General features: G+C 43.2%; 1 protein-coding gene across 1 annotated transcript in view; it reads right to left on the reverse strand.

Annotated features, from left to right (window-relative positions):
• The window catches only part of DYDC2 (DPY30 domain containing 2), a 36,510-nt gene extending 28,436 nt beyond the window's left edge, over nt 1-8,074 (reverse strand). Inside the window, exon 1 of the mRNA XM_059661900.1 lies at nt 7,869-8,074. The gene's annotated coding sequence lies outside the window, so the exon portion shown is untranslated. The remainder of the gene's footprint in view (nt 1-7,868) is intronic.
• Between the last annotated feature and the right edge of the window lie 13,829 nt (nt 8,075-21,903).

Genomic DNA, 21,903 nt, shown 5'->3' on the forward strand with positions numbered 1-21,903 from the left:
ATCCCCCAGTGTCTTATGTCCATTGGTTATGCTTATATGCACATCATCTTAATTTTAAGGAAATTAATGTACTCATCCTGCAAGGCTAATGGGAGATTTATTCTTGGTCATTACAAGGGTTCTCCAATGTGAGAATTATAAAACTATTTGCTTTTCCCTAACTTGAGGGTTATGCAAAGATCCTGAGGTTCTACATGAGCCAGCCCAATAGGAAGGCCCCTCCGGTCACCACCCACTGTCCAGACTGGTCCACTGCAGTGGAAATTCACTCCATGGACATTGATTGTGTACCTGGTACACGCCAAGAACTATACTAGCTTCTCAGGGGAACTTATGCACCAAGCATGGTTTCTACTCTCAAGTCACTGGCAGTTTAGTGGGGGATAGAAAGAAGCCAATGGTGAGTGTGACACCTTCCATAGGTTGACATGGAAACTGATTGTATGGATGTAAAGGGCATAGGGAGAGCCTGGGATCTGGAGCAACGAGGGGGCCATATATGGCTTAGAAAGATCCCGCAGAGGCACAGGTCTGAGGCAGGGAGGGACACTGGCCAGCTGTACAGCAGGATGTACAGGAGAAGCTCAGAGCTGCTTGCTGCTGCTCTCACTGACCCAGAGAGGAGGGTGTGTGTGTCGGGGTGGGGGAGAGCGGGGCATTGTTTGGGGGACTCTAGAACTGACAGTACATTTTCAGGAGACCAGTGGCCGAACCACATAATATACGTAAGAGAAAACCCGTTCCAAAGTGTCATCCTCATGAAAAATATTCAAGTACAGACCACTGAAAACACAATAAAAACAAAAGCACAAGTTTTTAAATTTTGTGACAATTTAATTAAACCTAGAATTCAGATATCAATAATAATTGAGTCAAGGTTGTTTCTGATTGTGCATTACAATGTAACTATTTCTGCAACCACTAGATGTCACAAATACTCAGTTTTTAAAAGCCCTGCCTCATAGATTGTAAGTGTTCTCATCACACACACAAAAGATAAAATAAATGGTAACTATGTGAAGTGAATGTGTTAATTAGCTTGATTGTGGTGATAATTTCATAATGTATATGTATACCAAACATCAAATAGTACATACAATTTTTATTTGTCAATTATACTTCAATAAAGCTGGGGTGAGGGAAGCTCTACCTCTTGAGGCTGTGGCTTTGAAAGATTTCCTTTTGTACAGAAATAAGGTTTTCTAGCATTCACAACTATAATGAATATACTACTTTAAATTTTTTAATTACGAAGTTCTCCAAATATGTGTAAGAGTATACATTAATATAAGCAATATCTTTTACCCCAACCCAGATTTAACACATATGAACCTTTCACCATATGTGTGATAGCTTTTAAAACACTAAAGCTTATAGTTGGTGTTCTCTTTGTACTCCTCCATCTCAATCCTTTCTTTCCTGCCCACAGATAACCCTTACCTACAAGTTAGTAGATGGACTTCCCTGGTGTTTTCATACAAATGTTTACTTATGCAAATGAAGATCAATTTTGGGGTGAGATTTGAACTTAAATGGTATCATACCATATAGGTGTCACTCTGCAACTTGCTTTTATTCATTCAGCATATTTTCAGGACTTACCCCTGCTGATTCATGTATACCCACTTCATTGATCTCAACCTCTGCATAACGTATCATTGTACCCATTCTTCTGTTGGCAGCTGTTTAACTTTTGTATGTTTTATTTTTATACGAACATCTTGCATGCACCTCAGTGTGCAGATGTGTGCATTGAGGAAACCTGATTGTCTGCACACTGTCCTTGCCCCTCGGCGACACTGTCCTGTGAAGCAAGGTCTGTCAGACGGCCTTCCAGGAGCAGGTCGAGGACCATGTCCCTAATGTCCTGACATGTCCCACCGGTGGGAACAGTGGGAGAGCCTCCCTGGGCAGCGGTCCTGCAGCGTGAGCACATCGGAACCTGCCGGAGGGCTTCTTCAAATGGGCCCGGCAAGGCAGAGTCCCGGCTGGGCGGAGACTTCGCCTTACTCCTGAGCTCCCAGGGGTCCTGCTGCTGCTCAGCAGCCACCTTGGTAAACACTGCGCTAGGGTGGCTGAGCCCACCTGTGCAGTCCTGGTGCCCGTTCTCAGGCTGCCAGACAGCCCTGCAGTGCTTCCCAGAGTGGCCCTGTGAACCATGAGACGATTCTGCCAGCGGGATACGGGGTCCTGTTGTGCTGTTTCCTTTCTGATGCTCAGTGATGTCACACTTCAGTATCTTTGCCTGTGACAGGAGTGTAATGTGGTAGCTTCCTTGTGGTTTAATTTGCATTTCCCCTGATTATTAGTGAGGCTACAAATCTTTTCATGTTTATTGGACAATGGGTTTGCTCTTCTGGGAATTGCATGTTCATATTATTTGCTTATGTTCATTATTGATTTGCTTGACTTCTTATTGACATTCTTTGTCGGCTACATGTGTTGGGAAACCGCTCCAGGTGGTAGGTTGCCCTTTTGCTTGGTTTATGCTCTCCTGTTTGGCAAAGAATGTTAGCTTTTATTTTATTATTATTTTTGTTAATCCTTACCCGAGGATATTTTTTCCATTATTTTTAGAGAGAGTGGAAGGGAGGGTGGAAAGTGGGGGGGAGGGAGAGAAAGAGAGAGAGAGAGAGAGAGAGAGAGAGAGAGAGAGAGAGAGAGAAGAGACACATTGATTGGTTGCCTCCCACAGGCGTCCCAGACCCAGGCCATGGACAGAACCTGCAACCCAGATATGTTCCCTTGACCGAGAATCGAGCCTGGGCTCTCACCACCTGGAGCCACACTGGCCAGGGCTTAACTTTTATTTTAGTTAAATGTAACTTTTAAAAAATTCATGTTTTGTGTTTTTTTGTCTTTTAATATGTTAATGAAACATTATTAATTCTTACAACATATTCAACCTGGTTGTTTTAAAATTATTTTCATGTATTTTAATTTAGATCTTTTCAAATTAATCTCCTTCAAATAAAGTTAGTAATCAAACTGAAAATTTAAAAATCAGGTAAAGCATACTTTTACCAGTTACACTGAATAATAAAAACAATTCTAGTTCATAACTTATACATTGATGATATTGCTAAAATGCTAAATATGAACCTATTGCAGTTTAAACACCTTGACCTATCCACCACTGCTAATGTTTTTGGCCTGTTAATTTGATGATTAAACACCTTTTTCAAGGAGCCCAGAGAAGGGCTTTTGAATCAGAGGACTCTAAGTATAAGTCAGTGTGAGAGAAGTTATCAGGGTGAGGTGTGCGGTGAAACTAAGCTAATAGTAGTTGGCAGGTGCGATTTTAAGTCACAGAAATGCTCCCTCCTCCAAGATGTCTCCCACGTGGCCACACTAACTGGAGTGGGAACAACTAGGTCTTCATTTGCCACCACACTAGTTTGCGATGCAGTGACTTCTGACATTATAGTCCATTCATTCATTCAAAGGGAAGAGAGAACACTTACTGTGAGCCAGGCACGGTACGCGAGGGACTTTGCAGTTATGTCTTCCCCCCATGAAAGGCAGATGATATCCTAGTTTACAGAGCAGAAATGGAGGCTCAGAGGGCATTGAAGGTTCTGAGATTCTCACAGAGGATCACTGAGAGAGTTGAGATGCAAACCCAGATTTTCCTGATTTTAAAACTTGGTTAGTACCACTGTGTTGTCTCAGTCACATTCCATCAAAGCCCACTGTTTGCAGGCACTGTTAAGCTATTCGTACTTTAATGTAAAGTAGCCCAAGCTATTTTGCTAAAAATGCAAACCTAGCTGAATAGGATATCCTAGGGTAACAGGCGAGCGGGTGGGCTGGCACTGGAAGGTTTGAACTTGGCCTGGAGAACTGGCATCAACAAGGACCACATGGGGTGGCAACCAGACAGGAGTAAGTTCTCTTGCTTTGCCATTTCCCTAGAGTAGTGCTTCTCAAATTTTAATTTCTTTTAAACTACTGGGGGATTTTGTTAAAGTGCAGATCTAACTCCTGAGTCTAGGGTGGAGCCCCAGATTCGGCATCTCTAACACGTGAGCAGGGGATGCTGCGCCCCCTAATGAGAGGCTCAGGCTGAATAACAAGGGCCCCACGTGTACAGAGAAGGCGTGTGGGTGGACAGTGATCGGAGAGGAAAGAAAAAGTGTTTGATGACACTCGGGTTAGTGCTGCTGTTCCAAGGAAGGCGCAGGAGGGCTGCCTGGGTGGCGGTGGTGGTGGTGGTGGTGGTGGTGGGGTGCAGTGCTGGCAGTGCCTTTGGCTCAGGCTGCAGGCTCTGAGCTCAGGCTGAGCAGTGTCCCTTTCTCCTTATGGTGCCTATTTGGACACAGAGCCGTGGTACAAATGGTCCTTATGGCTCAAAAGCCAGTGGAAGCAGATCCCACTGAGCGGTGGATTTAGAGATGGGTTTGCTTCATTGTCCAAGAACTCTGTGGGTTAGTTCTAGGGCCTCCAATGGCAAGCTTTCTGCAAGTGAGGCTCTGAAAGGCTTTTGTCTAAGCTCTGGTGGCAGAAAGCATTAGAGTAGCTGGTCGCAGATAAACGAGGAACAACAGTTTATAGGTAATTACTTTTTATCATACTGAATTAGGAAAAAATTGAAGTAGTTTTAAGAGGGAGCACAGTGTGAGGAAAGGAGACAGCATGTGAGATTGGAAGTGCTGAATTGGAGTGTGGTGTACCTACTAGCTGTGCGACCCAAAATAAGTCACCTGTTCTCTCTGGGCCTCAGCTTCCTCCTCGGTTGAGTTGGGACAATACCCTGCCTGAGTCATGAGAGCTGCATGAGCTGACACGTGTAGGAGAGCTTTCCAAGCGGCAAGACTACCTCTGTGCACTCACTAACATGGAAGGTTGGCGTAAGACGAAGTAGTGATGAAGACTGCTTCCCACAGGCTTATTTTTCATTCACTCAACATTTATTAAACACCATTCTCTTTCTTGTTTTACCTAGTCTCTTTTTAAAAACTTTTAGTTTTCAATTTCAGTTTACATTCCATATTATTTTGGTTTTTTTTTAATTAAATCTTTATTGTTCAGATTATTACATTTGTTCCTCTTCCCCCCCCCCCCATATCTCCCCTCCTCCCAGTTCCCGCCCCACCCTCCACCCTCACTCCCCACCCACTGTCCTGATCCATAGGCGCATGATTTTTGTCCAGTCTCTTCCCGCACTCCCCACACCCCTTTCCCCCGCAAGAATAGTCAGTCCATTCCCTTTCTATGTCCCTGATTCTATTATAATCACCAGTTCATTCTGTTCATCAGATTATTTATTCACTTGATTCTTAGATTCACTTGTTGATAGATGCATATTTGTTGTTCATAATTTGTATCTTTACCTTTTTCTTCTTCTTCCTCTTCTTAAAGGATACCTTTCAGCATTTCATATAATCCTGGTTTGGTGGTGATGAACTCCTTTAGCTTTTCCTTATCTGTGAAGCTCTTTATCTGACCTTCAATTCTGAATGATAGCTTTGCTGAATAAAGTAATCTTGGTTGTAGGTTCTTGGTATTCATCACTTTGAATATTTCTTGCCACTCCCTTGTGGCCTGCAAAGTTTCTGTTGAGAAATCAGCTGACAGTCGTATGGGTATTCCCTTGTAGGTAACTGAGTTTCTTTCTCTTGCTGTTTTTAAGATTCTCTCTTTATCTTTTGCTCTTGGCATTTTAATTATGATGTGTCTTGGTGTGGTCCTCTTTGGATTCCTTTTGTTTAGGGTTCTCTGCGCTTCTTGGACCTGTAAGTCCATTTCTTTCACCAGGTGGGGGAAGTTTTCTGTCATTATTTCTGCAAATAGGTTTTCAATATCTTGCTCTCTCTCATCTTCTGGCACCCCTATAATTCTGATGTTGGTGCGCTTGAAGCTGTCCCAGAGGCTCCTTACACTATCCTCACATTTTTGGATTCTTTTTTCATTTTGCTTTTCCGGTTGGGTGTTTTTTGCTTCCTCGCATTTCAAATCATTGACTTGATTCTTGCGCTCCTCTGGTCTGCTGTCGGAAGTCTGTATAATATTCGTTATTTCAGTCCGTGTATGCTTAATTTCTAGTTGGTTCCCCAATATAACATCGAGGGTCTCATTAGTTTTCTTGTAGATCTCATTAAGTTTATCGGCGGCTTCTAAACAGTTCTTGAGAGACCTTAAAAGTGTGGTTCTGAACTCTATATCTTCCATTGACAATTTTGTCCTGTTTCTTTGTCTCCGCATTTTGTTATGCTTCCTTGGTGCACCCCCTAGTGGTCTTTGTTCGCAGTTTTATAGTTAAACCTTGATTGCAGCAGTGAGAGAACTTCTGTCCTCTAGGGAGGTGCTAATCTAGCCTTTGCCTGAGGCTATCCGGCAAATGCCTCTGTGCAGGGCTTGGGCGGGGCGGGCGGGTCGAACAGGATCAACCGGGTGGGCCAGAGAGAGCAGTTATGGCGGCTCTCAGTCCTGTCCCCAGGGGCTCTGCCTCTCTGAGTCCCAGCACCCGCTGCAAAGCTCGGAGAGAAAGCTGCACTCGCTCTGACCGAAGCCAGACAGTCCCGCTTCTCCCGTTTGAGTCTGGGTCCCTAAAGACTCGCCTGTATCTGGAGCTCAGAGCCTGCGACTCCCTCCCGATTGAAAACGCCAACCGCGCCCTCCGCCGCCAGCCCGCTCCGCGCACTCCTCACCTCAGAATTTGACTTCAGCACTGTGCCTCCTCTGAGTGTTCGTATGCGTTTCTCTTTCCTCCTAGTTGTAGGACTTCCACTCAGCCAGCGTTCCTGTGGTTTTGGGTGATGTCCGTTCTGTCTTTTAGTTTCACTTTTGAAGTAGTTGTTCAAAGCAGCAAACTCCGGCGTTAACCTATGCCGCCATCTTGGTTCTCCTCCATATTATTTTGTATTAGTTTCTGGTATACTGCAAAGTAAAGTGTCCCCTCAATATTTCTGGTACTCACCAGGCCCCACATATACAGATCACAGTACGACTGACTGTACTCCCTATGCTATCATCTACTACTAACAGAATTTGTGCACACCCAAAAAACCCAAGAATAAATTTAACCAAGGAGGTAAAAGACCTGTGCTCAGAAAATTATGAGACAGAAGTTAAAGAAGATACAAATAAATGGAAGCATATACCATACTTATGAATAGGAATAATTAACATTGTTAAATTGTCCATACTACCCAAAGCCATCTATAGATTCAATGCAATTCCTATCAGACTACCAATGTCATTTTTCAGAGAACTGGAGCAAATAATCCTAACACTTACAAGGAACCACAACAGACCCCAGATAGCCACAGCAATCTTGAGAAAGAACAAAGTTGGAGGAATCACGCTACCTGATATCAAACTATGCTACAGGGCTATAGTAATCCAAAAGGCATGGTGCTGGCATAAAAACAGGCACATGGGTCAATGGAATAGAATAGAGAGCTAAATACATCAATGCAAAGGAAGCAAGAACATACAATGGGGTAAAGTCAGTCTATTCAATAAATGGTCTGTGTAAAGTGGACAGATCATACAAAAAAATGAAACTATACTACCTTCTTATATATAAGAATAAACTCAAAATAGATCAAAGACTTAAATGTAAAACCTGAAACTATAAAACTCCTAGAAGAAAAGATAGGCAGTAACATCTCTGACTTATGCCTGCTGGAGAGGAGCTCTTGACCCAGGAAAGTTAGCACCTGTGGGTGGTATGGGAGAGGGACACAGCACAGGGAAATTGGCGGCTGTCCCTTCAGCCCTCTCTCTGAAACCACACAACCCAGTCTCTCCCAGTATGACTCCAGTCTTCTCTGAGTTGCCATCTCTCTGCTGGAATCCAGGGTGAATGCACACAAACAAAGTTTTGCATGTTGGCCCTTTAAGAGGGCGCCTGCGTTTCTTACCCTGGCAGACAAAACCCCTGCTGACTTTCACAGACAGATGTTATACAGGCTCCTCTTCCCATCACTGGAGCCTGGCATGGGATTGGGATCCCGCACTCCTCACGGGGGATCTTTGCAGCTGAGATATTCCTCTGGATTCTCCACTGTCACAGCTGTGGGCAGGGCCAGTCTTTCCACATCTCTGCTCTTCCTACCAGTCTCCATGTGGCTTCTTCTGTAAATCCATAGTTATGAGACTTCTGTTCAACTAGTCCTCAGTTGGTTATTTGAGTTTCTTGTTGTGTAATTTAGTTACAGTTCAGATTTGGACTGGGAGGAAGCAAGTGTAACTTTCACCTATGTTGCCACCATCTTGGATCCCCTTAACATAGGTTTTTAAAATCTGCTCTCAAACCTCCAAATAAGACTATTATCTAGACATTTCTAAACATGAAACACTTCTGTCCAAATTTTGTTTATTTTTGGAATAAAAGCTTGGGATGGGAGGGTCAGTTTGTCCAAAATTGCTTAAATAATTATTTTAGCTTAAAAAAAAATCAGCTTCCATTTCATTTAAAATATTTTGATCTTTAACAACACTTTCATTATTATCAAAATATTTTCTAGGGAAATAAGGAAAAGACAAAATATCAAGAGAAAACTAAAGCCAGATTACTTCATGACCATAATTTTCTTTCTAAAATGCTTGCATCTAAAATGTTCTGTCTCCCTGTTTAGTTGTTTGTGACGGATTTGTTTGGTGAAGAAATTATGTTCTGGGAAAGGGGTGACTTGACTCTGCCTCTACCATAGCTTTTGTGAAACTTTATTGTGAAAGCTTAGGTCAATGATTTAGCTCCATTATGTAAAGTGTGGACTGAGTTCATATGGTTCTCTGTCAATCTGTACACTTCCCAGATTTCCCACCTCTGTTGTTGAGTTTATGGTGAGTTGACTAAGAGGGAAGGACATGATATTTTAAATTTCTCTATATTAATGCAGTCAGTTGAGATAATCTTCAATTTTTATAATAGAACTGATCGATACTGACTGGCTGTGGCCATCAGGTTTTTATTTTAAAACTAGAGGCAGGGTGCATGAATCCATGCACCCTCTTGCAATCCGGGACCCCTCAGGGGATGTCAGAGAGCCAGTTTCAGCCCCATCTGCGCAGGCCAGGCCGAGGGACCCCACTGGTGCATGAATCCATGCACCGGGCCTCTAGTATGCATATAAGATCTTTGGTTAATCTCTTCCCACCCTCCCTCCTTCCCTATGAGATTCATTAGTCTGTTCCTGTTTCCATGCCTGTGGTTTTCACTCCTGCGTTGAGTGACTGCCTACTGGTGGTCAGTGCGGATCATAGCTACAGGCCAATCAGCTGGTTGGCTGGTCGGCTAGTCACTTAGGCATATATATATATATATATATATATATATATATATATATATATATATATATATATATATGAAAGTTATGTGCATATATGTGGTCTTTAGGGATGCTGACCAATGTCTGTATCTTAGCTGTCTCCTAAGTGAAGAAGTTTAGACTTGAGAGGTGATGGCTAATTCCTTGAAACCATGTATAGTACCTTTAACATTCATATTGATAGTTATGAATTGATTCATAGGTTTGACTCTGTATTGTTTGTGCTTTAAAAATATTAAAAGTTAGGAACTGCCAGTCAAGATGGTAGAGAGGTAAGTGCTATGCTCACCTCCTCCCAAGAGTACAACAGATTTGCAACTAAATTATGGAAATCCACTCTTGAGAACCACCTGAAGACTAGCTGAGCAGAACTCCTATAACTAAGGATATAAAGAAGAAACCCCTGGTAGGAGGAGCAGAGATGTGAAATAGGCTGGTCCTACACCCATGTGTGGTGGTAAAGAATCGGTAGAGCTATCTCAGGTGCAGAGGTCTTCACTGAGGAGCAAGGGTCCCAGCCCAACACAGGGCCCCTCAGCTGGAGCACCAGTGCTGGGAAGAGGAGTCCCCATGACAGCTGGCTGTGAAGATCAGCAGGGACTCAGTTCACATGAGATGGAGGGCTGCTGGAGTCCCAGATGCCCTGTTAAAGTGACTGCATGCAAAGTTACTCAGTCACAACACTTGCCCAAAACCCCAGAGATGGGATAGCAGCTAGAGGTGAGAGCAAATATACGTGGGGAGGAACTGAATTGTCTGGCTTCAGGGTGAGGGCTGGAGGGGCAGCTCTCTCCAGTGCCTGTGGATACCACTGTTCCTTTGTTGAGCTCTCCATCCACTCAGCTTGCTGATGCAGGTGGGTACCAAGTCTGAATCTCCATTAATCTGGCTAACACCACTCTCATGTTACCCAGGTGATTCTCTGAGATCCTACCCCACCCAAATCATTTGCCCAGCTGGAACTTCTTTTGAAGTCTAAACCAACCAAGGGACCAGTTTGGGTCCACACTACAGACTTTCCTAAAATCTCTCAAAGGTCCACAAATCCCTAAAAGCAGCAGCTGGCCTTGGCATGCCCTGTACCTCCTGTTAAGCAGCCAAAACTCAGCACTAGTGGCAGCTGCTCTTGGTTCACAGCATACAACTCCCCGTGCCTCCAAGCCCAGTGCCATTGTCAACCAACTGAAGATCACTTCACAGCTTCTACCAGGTGGCCCCAGGCTGAACACAGGCAGTGGCTGACCTTGGTCTGCACTGGAGCATCTCCCAAGAGGCCGCAGAAATAACATTCAGTGGCTGGCTTCAGACCACACCAGAGCACCACTCAATCAGTACCACAAATAACATATCCAAAGTGTAGAGTTAACAAGCTTCTGAGCCCCCCCTGAGATAAATCCTGCTCCAGGGGGTCAGGACCCACACAATAACTTGTCTGCTGAAGTCATGGCCAGTTCTCACAGCCAATCAGCCTGAGGGTCCCACCCACTGATGAGCCAATAGCAATCAAGGCTCAATTACAACACAAGAGCACACACAAGCCACACAAGAGACACCCCTTGAGCACCTGGCTCAGGTGGTCAGAGAGATTGGATCACTGGCTCCATAGGACACCTACTACATAAGGCCACTCTACTAAGATTGGGAGACATAGCAGATCCTAATACATAGAAACAAACATGGAGAGGAAGTGAAAATGAGAAAACAAAGAAACATGTTCCAAATAAAAGAATAGGACAAAAGTGCAGATAAAGAACTAAAAAAAATGGAGACAAGGAATATACCAGATGCAGAATTCAAAACACTGGTTATAAGGATGCTCAATAAACTTAGGGGAAGAATAGATTATCTCAGTGAGAACTTTAATTAAGAGGTTAAAAAAAATAAAGATAGAAAACATAAAAAAGAACCAGTCAGAAATGAATAATACAATAACTGTAATGAGGAATACATTGGAAGGAATCAGCAGTAGATTAGATGAAGCCAGTACAAAGGTTAAAAGGCAAAAGTAGGATGATCATGTGAAATTCAAAGATAAATTCAGAAATCCACACAAATAATAGCATAAACATATATGTAGAGGGGTTGCGTAAAGGTGGTAGTGATTATAGAATATGTTCAAACTTAAGCAACCATCAGCTTAAAATAGCCTGCCATAAACATAGGTTGTTACATATGAAGCACCTAGTAACCACAAACCAAAAACATACAAGAAATATACAAGACACCCCTGGTATTGCCGACATCAATCAAGGCTTAACTACAACAAGACTGCGCACAAAGACCACTAGGGGGTGTACCAAGAAAGCATAAAAAATGCGGAGACAAAGAAATAGGACAAAACTGTCAATGGAGGATATTGAGTTCAGAACCACACTTTTAAGGTCTCTTAAGAACTGTCTAGAAGCCGCCGATAAATGTAGTGAGATCCTCAAGAAAACTAATGAGACCCTTGATGTTATGGTAAAGAATCAACTAGAAATTAAGCATACACGGACTGAAATAACGAATACTATACAGACTCCCAACAGCAGACCAGAGGAGCGCAAGAATCAAGGCAAAGATTTGAAATGCGAAGAAGCAAAAAACACCCAACCGGAAAAGCAAAATGAAAAAAGAATCCAAAAATGTGAGGATAGTGTAAGGAGCCTCTGGGACAGCTTCAAGCATACCAACATCAGAATTATAGGGGTGCCAGAAGATGAGAGAGAGCAAGATATTGAAAACCTATTTGAAGAAATAATGACAGAAAACTTCCCCCACCTGGTGAAAGAAATAGACTTACAGGTCCAGGAAGCGCAGAGAACCCCAAACAAAAGGAATCCAAAGATGACCACACCAAGACACATCATCATTAAAATGCCAAGAGCAAAAGACAAAGAGAGAATCTTAAAAGCAGCAAGAGAAAGAAACTCAGTTACCTACAAGGGAATACCCATACGACTGTCAGCTGATTTCTCAACAGAAACTTTGCAGGCCAGGAGGGAATGGCAAGAAATATTCAAAGTGATGAATACCAAGAACCTACAACCAAGATTACTTTATCCAGCAAAGCTATCATTCAGAATTGAAGGTCAGATAAAGAGCTTCACAGATAAGGAAAAGCTAAAGGAGTTCATCACCATCAAACCAGTATTATATGAAATGCTGAAAGGTATCCTTTAAGAAGAGGAAGAAGAAGAAAAAGGTAAAGATACAAATTATGAACAACAAACATGCATCTATCAACAAGTGAATCTAAGAATCAAGTGAATAATCTGGTGATCATAATAGAATCAGGGACATAGAAAGGGAATGGACTGACTATTCTTGCAGGGGAAAGGGGTGTGGGAGATGCAGGAAGAGACTGGACAAAAATCGTGCGCCTATGGATGAGGACAGTGGGTGGGGAGTGAGGGCAGAGGGTGGGGCGGGAACTGGGAGGAGGGGAGTTATGGGGGGGAAAAAAGAGGAACAAATGTAATAATCTGAACAATAAAGATTTAATTAAAAAAAAGAAATATACAAGAAATAAAGAGAAAGGACAAATACACCAATGGAATATTACTCAACCATAAAAAGAATGAAGTCTTACCATTTACACCAACATGGATGCACCTAGAGATATTGTGCTAAGTAATAGATTGGACAGAGAAAGACTAACACCATATGTTTTCACGTACTAGTATATGTGGAACCTAAAAAACATAATAAGTGGACGAGAAAAGATAGAGGCAAACTCAGATGCAGAGAATAATCTGATGGTTGCTGGGGGTTGGGGGGCTGGGTGAAAAAGTGAAGGGATTAAGAAGTACAAATTGGCAGTTATAAAATAGTTATGGGGATCTAAAGCACAAATTAGGGGATATAGTCAGTGATATTGTAATAACTGTAGGTAGGCCCAAGACTTACTGGGGGGGATCACTTTGCAAGTTATATAAACATCTAACCCCTATGATATACACCTGAAACTAATACTATATTGAATGTCAGTGTAATTGAAAAAAATTTTTTAATTTAAAAAAGATTAAAAGTCATTCTACAGCAGTGATTATTAGCTAAGTAGAAAATTTCATGGAAGCACAATCTGTGATTCCCTGTTTAAAAATAGTTGGGTTTATGTAACCCTCCTTCTTTCTTACCTGCACCAAGGTTACCCTGTGTTGGGAAATCAACTAGCCAATCATATGTTGCTTTTCTATCCCACCCAACTTCCTGATTTTTTCCTCTGAAATTACTGGCTAGTTTTAAACACACCCATGTTGGCTCCATTTTTACTTCAGTTGGATAATAAGTGAGTGTGCTCGCTTATGTAAAATGAGTACTGTTTATTTAGCGATAATCACAACCTTCAGAATAGTGCTTATTTAATATAGAAACACGTATTTATTTTTTAAGTCCTCGTAGAAGTTTCTTTATTTATCAGGGTATGGGATTGTTTTCATATTTTACATCTGAAATGTTTGCTTTAAACTTTTTGGATGCTTATTTAACATATCCTGGTCTGTTGAGCAAGGCGTTACTTGGAAGAAGGCCTGGAGCATGCACGTGAAAGGCAACACTAGTATTTACAAGGTGGGAACCAGAATAGTCACCGGGCACCCGGCGTCCCCAGGGCGCCAGCACTCACTCACCTCTTGGCAGCGCCTAACCCATCCTGGCAACACACGGTGCTTGTGTTTATTGTCATTACCAGTCTCCTCTGGCATTTTGTGTATTCCTCCAGGCCAGAGACTTGGAAGTCATCCCTGAATCCTCCTACTTGTTTACATCCTACATCCAGTGAGGTATCAAATTCCACTTCTACTTTCTGATCATGCATGTAATCCAGCCATGCAAACTCCCTGCTCCAGCGGAGCTCTCCTAGGTCAGTGTCCTCACAACAGTAGCAGCAGCGGCCAAATGGCTTCCTTTGTGTGCGCCTCTGATCATATGCCCCACCCATGCACCCCGTGTGCTGGAAACGCTTCCTCGGCTTCTCTTGCCATCAAGAAAAAGTCTAGGTTCCTTATAGGACCTGTAGAGCCCTTCATGATCTGCCCTCTGCCACCACCTCCGTCTTCTCTCGTGCCGTCCCCAGCCCACACGCCACGCCCCAGCTTCACTGAAACACTTGAAATGTCATGGGGGTTTCCAGCTGGCATTAGCTTCTGAGCCTCAGTAAATGTTCTTCTTGTTGCCCGGAACAGTTTCTCCCCGTGTCACCTGGCACACCTGTGCTTGTCTCTATAGTGGAGGGCTACCCCATTCCAGGCATATAGTAGGTGTCTAGTTCATGTTCAGAGAATGAATGAGCGGCAAGTGAGGTAATGGAGGATGGGTGATGGGTGCATCCCTGTGCATCTGGAGTGGAGCCTGTCCCGGTCTTGTCGTCCATCGATCCTTCCTGCCTGCACAGCCCCTGCTGCGACAGCACCGCCACAGGGCATGTGGCTTCCTATCCACATCTCATCCCCTAGGTCCTATAGATTCCCCTTCTATAATGAGAACTCAAGGAGATAATTTTTAATTTTGAAAGTAGTGACTTCCCTGTACAGGTCCACCCCAGGGGTACAGGGACCCATGCATCCACCCATCCTTTCATCCTCCCATTTTCATATTCCACTCATTCATTCTCTGAGCACTGATTACACACCAACTATATGTCAGGAATAGGGTAGACTGAACACAGTAAGGACAAACATAGGTGTGCCCATGATTTGAAATTTTTAATTTTGAAAGAGGTGACATCTTCCTTCTATGATTGAACAACCCTTGGTGGTATTTGTTTCATTTCCCATTGCACTGTGAGCTCCTTGATGGCAAGAATTATGTTTGTTGTTGTTTTTGTTTGTTGGTGTTATTGTTTTTTGGTGTGTTTTTTTGCTATTTGTATCTCCAGAGGCAGTACCTGGGACATAGTAGGTCCTCGGGAAATAATTCAGTTAGTGAAGTGAGTGAATACAAGAATGAATGAGCCAGGGTAAATATTTAGCTTAAATTTTTTTAAAATTTTAGAACAGCTGTAGTTTTACTAATGACAAAGATGGTACAGAGTTGCTGTGTGCCCTGCTCTTAACATCTTGCATTAGTATGGCACAACAGTGTGGGGTCTCTTCCCTTTAGGATCTGCCTGGTGTTTTCCCATCTGGGCCTCCCCTGTTGGGTCCTTTGTCCGGAAACCTGGATGTCAGTTACCCCACTCTGTGTGCCCTTCCCACCACGGTGTCTGCGTCTGAGGCCATGTGGTGGAAGACACGGTGAGAGAAAAGGCAATAGAGACTTTGGCTCCACCTCCCTCAGCTCACAGCTTCTCCAATCAGAGGAAGTTTCCTCTTCTTCCCAATGTTAGGTGCCTGCAGGGCCCACTGGGACTTGAGAAAATGGGAAAAGGAAAAAGAATAGAGGATTTCCCTTCACCCTCTCAAAGTGTTAGGAATCCCATTCCCGCTCCTGGGTTAGAATAAGAGGGTCTCCCTGGGGTTTCCTCTGTGCACCTGGTCCCCCTTCCAAGTTCTGTGCTGCCTTGGGTCCAGGCCAGGGGTACAGGAAGGACATATTGGGAACCTCACTGCCTCTTCAGTGGTATTTTGAATTCTGGTCTTCTTCCCCCATTTTTAGATCCTCAAACGACTACTCCATGCATTCTGTCCAGATTTTATACTGTATTTGGGGGAGACGGGTGGACTATGCTTATTGTGTTTATTCCATCTCACCTGGAACTGGAACTCTATATGTTTAATTAACTTTTAAATTTTATCTAAGTAATACATACAGGGAACTTTATCTATATAGACAAATAGATATATTTCCTTCAAGAGAAAATACACCAACATATTAATTATGGTTATTAATCTATTAATAGCAGGATTAGAGTATATTATTTTTATTTTCTGTTAGTTCTAAATCTCTTCCACAGTCACCATACTTCACACCAGAATAAAACCCAATAAATGTTCTTTTCAAAGGGAACCCTAATACAATTGGATATTGTGACTGGAAGTTCACAGCACCATTTATCAAGTGATTCCCAGCCTCCTTAGCCCACTACTTTGACCTTCATGAAGCCAGACAAGTTTTAAAAATATATTTGATTTGGACCTCAACTACATGGAAATTGCTTAATTGTAATCCTCTTTCATTATACACACTGTTCATTGGTCCTTATGTGACTCAATTTTGTTTGTCTGTCTAATCTATAATAATAATGTAATTACTAAGCACTCATTATAGAATAATGGTGGCATAATGTAAAATCTATCACCAAGAACATAAATTGACTCTTTTGACAGGTGGGGGAGAAGTGGTGACAGTTCATTTATTTTTTTATTATTTAATTAAAATTTTTCTGTTCTATTACAGCTGACATACAACATTATATTAGACTAGAGGCCCGGTGCACAAAAATTTGTGCACTCAGGGGAGGGGGGCGCCTCAGCCCGGTCTATGCCCTCTTGAAGTCTGGGACCCCTCAGAGGATGTCCACCTGCTGCCTTAGGCCCACTCCCCAGGGGATTGGGCTCAAGCTGGCAGTCAGACATCCCTCTGGCAGACCGGCAGCCCTCGAGGGATGTCCACTTACCAGCAGGGAGCAGATCTAAGCTGCAGTTGGATAGCCTTAGTGCTGCTGAGGAGGCGGGAGAGGCTCCCGCCACCACCGCTGTACTGGCAGCCATCAGCTTGGCTTGTGGCTGAGCAGAGCTCCCCCTGTGGGACCACACTGACTACCAGGGGACAGCTCCTGCATTGAGCATCTGCCCCCTGGTGGTCAGTGTGTGTCATAGTGACCAGTCATTTCCAATCATTCTGCTATTAGGGTCAATTTGCATATTACCCTTTTATTATATAGGAGTGCCTGGCCAGCCTGGGTGAGGGGCTGATGGCTGTTTGCAGGATGGTCACACCCACTTCAGGGTGGGGGTCCCCACTGTGGTGCCTGGCCAGCCTGGGTGAAGGGCTGATGGCTGTTTGCAATCTGGTCAAGCCCTCCTACCCGCCGTGGGGACCCTCACCCCATGGAGGTTTGGCCAGCCTGGGTGAGGGGCTGATGGCTGTTTTCTGGCTGGCCACACCCCCTTTAGGGTGGGGGGGTCTCCACTGGGGTTTCTGGCCAGTCTGGGTGAAAGCCTGAGGGCCGTTTTTAGGCTGGCCAAGCCCCCTGGCAACAGAAGCTCCCAGCCTCTCCTTTTTTTCTTTTTTCTTTTTATTCTGGGATTTATCTACCTTCTATAATTGAAACTTTGTTGCCTTGAGTGGAGCTCAGAGATGGCTGCGTCAGGTGGGAAGCTTGGCTTCCTCCATCACTGGGCCACCAAGCCTCCTTGCTCCAGCCCCGTGGCTGCCGGCTGCCATCTTGGTTGGGTTAATTTGCATATAGTCACTCTGATTGGCTGGTGGGCATGGCTTAAGGCATAGTGAAGGCACCGTCAATTTGCATATTTGTCTTTTATTAGTGTAGATTTTAGGTGTACAACATAGTGATCAGACCCCTTCTCCCACCTCCCATCCAGCAACCACCAATTTGTTCTCTGTGTCTGAGTTTGTTCATTTTGTTTTTTAGATTCCACATATAAGTGAAACCAAATGTTATTTGTCTTTTTCTGTCTGACTTCTTTCACGTAGCATAATATCCTCTAGGTCCATCCATGTTGTTGCAAATGTCAAGATTCCATTCTTTTTTTATGGCCAAGTAATATTTCATTGTATATATGTTCCAGTTCTTTATCCATTCCTCAATCCATGGGCATGTAGGTTGCTTCCATATCTTGGCTGATGTAAATAATGCTGCAATGAACATGGGAGTTATGTGTCTTTTTGAATTAGTGTTCTGGATTTTTTTTCAGGTATATACCTAGAAGTGGAATTGCTGGGTCATAAGGCAGTTCTAGTTTTAATTTTTTTGAGGAACTTCCACTGTTTTTCTACAGTGGCTGCACTAATCCACATTCCCACCAACAGTGCACAAGGGTTCCCATTTCTCCACATCCTCACTAACACTCGTTGCTTGTTGATTTATTGGTGATAGCCATTCCGACAGGTGTGTGGTGATATCTCATTGTGGTTTTAATTTCATTTCTCTGATGATTAGTGACATTGAGGTTCTTTTCATATGTCTACTGGCCATCTGTATGTCCTCTTTGAAGAAATATCTACTCAGGTCCTCTGCCCATTATTAAATTGGATTGTTTATTTATTTATTTTTTTGGTGCTGAGTTGTATGAGTTCTTTACAAATTTTGAATATTAACCCCTTAGCAGATGTATCATTGGCATATATCTTCTTCTGTTCAGTAGGTTGTCTTTTCATTTTGTTGATGGTTTTCTTTGCTGTTCAAGAACTTCATAGTTTGATGGAGTCCCATTTATTTATTTTTTCTTTTGTTTCCTTTGCCTAAGGAGACATATCCCCAAAAAATATTGCTAAGAACAATGCCAGAGATTTTACTGCCTATGTTTTCTTCTGGGAGTTTTATGGTTTCAGGTCTTACATTTAAGTCTTTAATCCATTTTGAGTTTATTCTTGTGTATGGTATAAGAGATAGTCTAGTTTCATTTTTTATATGTGTCTGTCCACTTTACCTAAGGACATTTATTGAATAGACTATCTTTACCCCATTGTATATTCTTGCCTCCTTTGTCATAGGTTAATTGACCATATAGGCATGGATTTATTTTGTGGCTCTCTATTCTGTTCCATTGACAAATATGTCTGTTTTTATGCTAGTACTGTGCTGTTTGGATTATTATAGCCTTGTAGTATAATTTGATATCAGGTAGTGTAATTCCTCCAATTTTGTTCTTTCTCACTATTGTTGTGGCTATTTGGAATCTCTTGTGGTTCCATATAAATTTTAGGATTATTTGTTCTAGTTCTATGAAAAATGCTACTGGTATTTTGATAGGAATTGGATTGAATCTATAGATGGGTTCAGGTAGTATGGACACTTTAATGATTTTAATTATTCCTATTCATAAGCATGGTATATGCTTCTATTTCTAGCTTCTTTAATTTTTGTCTTATAATTTTTGAGTACAGGTCTTCTACCTCCTTGGTTAAACTGATTCCTAGATATTTTATTCTTTTTATGCAATTGTAAATGGGGTTGTTTTCTTAATTTCTCTTTCTCATAGTTCATTATCCTATACTTGAGGCCTGGTGCATGACATTCATGCACTGGAGGGGGGTGTCCCTCAGCCTGGCCTGTGCCCTCTCCAGTCTGGGACCCCTTGGGGAATGTCTGCCTGCCGGCTTAGGCCCAATTCCCACAGGGAGCAGGCCTAAGCCAGCAGTCGGACATCCCCTGAGGGGCCCTTAGGGCTGCTGAGGAGGCGGGAGAGGCTCCCACCACCGACACTGCACTTGCCAGCTGTGAGCCTGGCTTCTGGCTGAGCAGTGCTCCCCCTGTGGGAGTGCACTGATCACCAGGGGGCAGCTCCTGCGTTGAGCATCTGCCCCCTGGTGGTCAATGCATGTCATAGCGACCGGTCATTCTGCTGTTTGGTCGATTTGCATATTAGCCTTTTATTATAAGGGGGAGCAGGCCTAAGCCATCAGTTGGACATCCCCTGAGGGCTCCCAGACTGTGAAAGGGTGCAGGCTGGGCTGAGGGACCCCTCTCAAGCCCAAGTGCACAAATGTTGTGCACCAGGCCTCTAATTGGTGTATAAAAATACAACCAATTTCTGAATATTTGTTTTGTATACTGCTACTTTACTGAATTTATTTATCAGTTCTTGTAGTTTTTTGGTGCAATCTTTAGGGTCCTCTATGTATTGTATCATATCATTTGCAAATAATGACAGTTTTACTTCTTTCCAATTTGGATATCTTTTATTTCTTTTCTTTTTCTTTTTTTGGTCTGGTTTCTATGGCTAGGACTTCCAATACTATCCTATATAATAAGGAGCTAATATGCTAATTAGACCAAACAGCAGAACAACCTTCCAGATGACCTTCTGGCAACCATCTGGACGACCTTCTGGAAGAAGCTGGGGCTGCGAGGGCTGAACCCCTTGCACGAATTTCGCACATTGGGCCTCTAGTGTTGAATAAAGGTGGATTTCCTTGTCTTGTTCCTCATCTTTCAGCTTTTCCCCATTGGGTATGATGTTAGTTGTGGGAACATAAGCTGACTCTTGACTTAACCTATATCTAATAATAGGCCCTTTCCCTCCTGTCTCACTCACCATCATGCCTCCACACAGACTAATTATAATCCTGAATCCTGTGTTCATTAATCTTTTGCTTTTTTTAATTAAGGTAAAAGTTGCATAACATAAAACTAAGCATTTAAAGTGCACATTTCGGTGACATTTTAGTACACAGACAATGTTGTAACTATCACCTCTATTTAGTTCCAAAATATTTTCATCACTCCCCCAAAACCCCATACCCATTAAACAACCATTCTTTATTTCCCCTTTGCCCCTGATGTTTTCTGTCTCTATGGATTTACCTTCAATGGCCATTCTGTATAAATGAAAACATATAGTATGTGGCTTTTATGTCTGGTTTATTTCACTTAACACATTGCTTTTGAAGTTCACATGTTGTAACACGTGTCAGTACTTTATTCCTGTTTATGGCTGAATAACATACCATTGTATGACTGTTTTGCTTATCCAGTTGTCTAGTGGTGGATATGTGACTGGTTTCTGTACTTTGGCTATTGTGAATAGTGCTGCTATGAACATTCCTGTCTAAGGTTTTGTTTGAACACATGCTTTTATTTTTCTCGGACATATAACTAGGAGTGGAATTACTGGGTCATAAGATAATTCTAAATGTAACTTATTGAAGGACTGCCAAGCTGTTTTCCATAATGGCGTCAACATTTAATATTCCCAAGGGGGAGTTTAACTCTTGTGTCTGATTCTGGAATCTTCTTCCTCTACTCTAGCTTGGATGTTCCTGTCCGGCAGAAACTCCCATTTCATTACCTCTGCAGGGCTCCTTACGGCTCTGAGCCCCGGCTCCTGGCCTGCCTGGCTCCGTCAGGCGTGCCGTCGCAGGGCTCGGTGCTTCCCGCCAGCGCTGCGGCCCCAGGCAGTGCCTGTGATCGGGTGCCCTCGGAGACCCTCGTGAGCTGCTCAGCGTGGCGTGCTCACACTGCCTAGCGGAAGCCAGGTGTTCCCGCTGGTATTTTACACCCAGAGGTTCCTCGGGGTAAATCTGACCGAACGTGAGATGTGCTTTCAGAGTCACGTTTCCTCCGAGGCCAGATGGTGAAGCTTCAGAGGTGAAGGTTGCCGCATGGAAGGGAGTGCGATCACCTGCAGCCTTTGACACTTTGGACTGGACTTAGTCCTCGCTGCGGCTGGGGTGGCATGGGGACAATTCATGCGTAAGGGGGAACAGGACAGTGTGTGCGTAAGGGAGGCTTTCGTTTGCGTGTATGATGACACGTTAGGGCTCTGAAGTCCTTGTGGGTTCAACTCTAAGTAAGATCATTGCCAAGATCTGCCAATTCTTGCCGAAGGGGCCAGATTGAAGCTGTGATTTTAACTCTTGGTTGAAGTGCTAATTCTTCTATCCAACTGGTAAAAATGTACTATAAAATGGACATATTTTGGCTAGTTCAGGGCCTTGCATTTTATCTTTTTGCAAAAGCATGCCAACGACTAAGTATCTTCCCTGTAGCATCATAGCGACAGTAGACAAAGAAGCTGCA

The sequence above is a fragment of the Myotis daubentonii genome, chromosome 13 (genome assembly GCF_963259705.1).
Source record: "Myotis daubentonii chromosome 13, mMyoDau2.1, whole genome shotgun sequence".
NCBI classification, from domain to species: domain Eukaryota; kingdom Metazoa; phylum Chordata; class Mammalia; order Chiroptera; family Vespertilionidae; genus Myotis; species Myotis daubentonii.